General features: G+C 56.1%; 1 long non-coding RNA gene across 1 annotated transcript in view; it reads left to right on the forward strand.

Annotated features, from left to right (window-relative positions):
* LOC148138654 (uncharacterized) overlaps window positions 1–472 on the forward strand; it is a 42,588-nt gene extending 42,116 nt beyond the window's left edge. Inside the window, exon 3 of the long non-coding RNA XR_015753847.1 lies at window positions 305–472. This is a non-coding gene — a long non-coding RNA (uncharacterized LOC148138654). The remainder of the gene's footprint in view (window positions 1–304) is intronic.
* Window positions 473–2,671: the final 2,199 nt, after the last annotated feature.

The following is a 2,671-nucleotide window of genomic DNA, read 5'->3' on the forward strand; positions in this document are numbered from 1 at the left end:
ATGTCAGAATATTTATGCTGTAAGTAAAGTATATCAATGATGTGTGTTCCCCTCCATTATGTTTCTATGGCTTACTGTGTGTTTTACATTGATTTGTAGAGGTGCGTTGATGTTTTGACCAGAGGTTCTTTGAGGGATGTTGCTGGCTCAAGCCTTTACTTGCTCAGGGTTGACAGCGGTTATGCGTAAACGAGGTGGTGTTAGTTCCAAGATGGCAGTGGAGGAGGACGCCAGAGCCAGAGCCTGCCTACTCTAACTGTTTCTTTTCATTTCTTTCCTCTCGCTTTTTACCTCCCTCCCTCAGACCACATCAGCAATGTCCAGGGTGAAAGCCAGTGCAAACTCCCGGCCTCAGTGTGGACTCAAACTCCCAGCCTCAGTGTGGACTCAAACTCCCGGCCTCAGTGTGGACTCAAACTCCCGGCCTCAGTGTGGACTCAAACTCCCAGCCTCAGTGTGGACTCAAACTCCCAGCCTCAGTGTGGACTCAAACTCCCAGCCTCAGTGTGGACTCAAACTCCCAGCCTCAGTGTGGACCCAAACTCCCTGCCTCAGTGTGGACTCAAACTCCCTGCCACAGTGTGGAGTCAAACTCCCGGCCTCAGTGTGGAGTCAAACTCCCGGCCTCAGTGTGGAGTCAAACTCCCGGCCTCAGTGTGGACTCAAACTCCCAGCCTCAGTGTGGAGTCAAACTCCCAGCCTCAGTGTGGACTCAAACTCCCAGCCTCAATGTGGACTCAAACTCCCAGCCTCAGTGTGGACCCAAACTCCCTGCCTCAGTGTGGACTCAAACTCCCGGCCTCAGTGTGGACTCAAACTCCCGGCCTCAGTGTGGACTCAAACTCCCGGCCTCAGTGTGGACTCAAACTCCCGGCCTCAGTGTGGACTCAAACTCCCGGCCTCAGTGTGGAGTCAAACTCCCGGCCTCAGTGTGGACTCAAACTCCCGGCCTCAGTGTGGAGTCAAACTCCCGGCCTCAGTGTGGACTCAAACTCCCGGCCTCAGTGTGGACTCAAACTCCCGGCCTCAGTGTGGACTCAAACTCCCAGCCTCAGTGTGGACCCAAACTCCCAGCCTCAGTGTGGACTCAAACTCCCGGCCTCAGTGTGGACTCAAACTCCCGGCCTCAGTGTGGACTCAAACTCCCGGCCTCAGTGTGGACTCAAACTCCCGGCCTCAGTGTGGACTCAAACTCCCGGCCTCAGTGTGGACTCAAACTCCCGGCCTCAGTGTGGACTCAAACTCCTGGCCTCAGTGTGGGACTCAAACTCCCTGCCTCAGAGTGGATCCAAACTCCCAGCCTCAGTGTGGACCCAAACTCCCAGCCTCAGTGTGGACTCAAACTCCCGGCCTCAGTGTGGACTCAAACTCCTGGCCTCAGTGTGGGACTCAAACTCCCTGCCTCAGAGTGGATCCAAACTCCCAGCCTCAGTGTGGACTCAAACTCCCTGCCTCAGAGTGGACTCAAACTCCCAACCTCAGTATGGACTCAAACTCCCTGCCTCAGTGTGGACTCAAACTCCTGGCCTCAGTGTGGACCCAAACTCCTGACCTCAGTGTGGACCCAAACTCCCAGCCTCAGTGTGGACTCAAACTCCCTGCCTCAGTGTGGACTCAAACTCCCTGCCTCAGTGTGGACTCAAACTCCCTGCCTCAGTGTGGACTCAAACTCCCAGCCTCAGTGTGGACTCAAACTCCTGGCCTCAGTGTGGACTCAAACTCCCTGCCTCAGTGTGGACTCAAGATCCCAGCCTGAGTGTGGACTCAAACTCCCTGCCTCAGTGTGGACTCAAACTCCTGGCCTCAGTGTGGACCCAAACTCCCAGCCTCAGTGTGGACCCAAACTCCCAGCCTCAGTGTGGACTCAAACTCCCTGCCTCAGTGTGGACTCAAACTCCTGGCCTCAGTGTGGACCCAAACTCCTGACCTCAGTGTGGACCCAAACTCCCAGCCTCAGTGTGGACTCAAACTCCCTGCCTCAGTGTGGACTCAAACTCCCTGCCTCAGTGTGGACTCAAACTCCCTGTCTCAGTGTGGACACAAACTCCCTGCCTCAGTGTGGACTCAAACTCCCGGCCTCAGTGTGGACTCAAACTCCCTGCCTCAGTGTGGACTCAAGCTCCCAGCCTGAGTGTGGACTCAAACTCCCGGCCTCAGTGTAGACTCAAACTCCCGGCCTCAGTGTGGACTCAAACTCTCAGCCTCAGTGTGGACTCAAACTCCCGGCCTCAGTGTGGACTCAAACTCTCAGCCTCAGTGTGGACCCAAACTCCCGGCCTCAGTGTGGACTCAAACTCTCAGCCTCAGTGTGGACTCAAACTCCCGGCCTCAGTGTGGACTCAAACTCCCGGCCTCAGTGTGGACTCAAACTCCCTGCCTCAGTGTGGACTCAAGCTCCCAGCCTGAGTGTGGACTCAAACTCCCTGCCTCAGTGTGGACTCAAACTCCTGGCCTCAGTGTGGACCCAAACTCCCAGCCTCAGTGTGGACCCAAACTCCCAGCCTCAGTGTGGACTCAAACTCCTGGCCTCAGTGTGGACCCAAACTCCCAGCCTCAGTGTGGACCCAAACTCCCAGCCTCAGTGTGGACCCAAACTCCCAGCCTCAGTGTGGACTCAAACTCTCGGCCTCAGTGTGGACTCAAACTCCCGGCCTCAGTGTGGACTCAAACT

This window comes from Chiloscyllium plagiosum, unplaced genomic scaffold (genome assembly GCF_037043375.1).
Source record: "Chiloscyllium plagiosum isolate Xiang-an unplaced genomic scaffold, Cpla_swu_hap1 HiC_scaffold_39, whole genome shotgun sequence".
In the NCBI taxonomy this organism is placed as follows: domain Eukaryota; kingdom Metazoa; phylum Chordata; class Chondrichthyes; order Orectolobiformes; family Hemiscylliidae; genus Chiloscyllium; species Chiloscyllium plagiosum.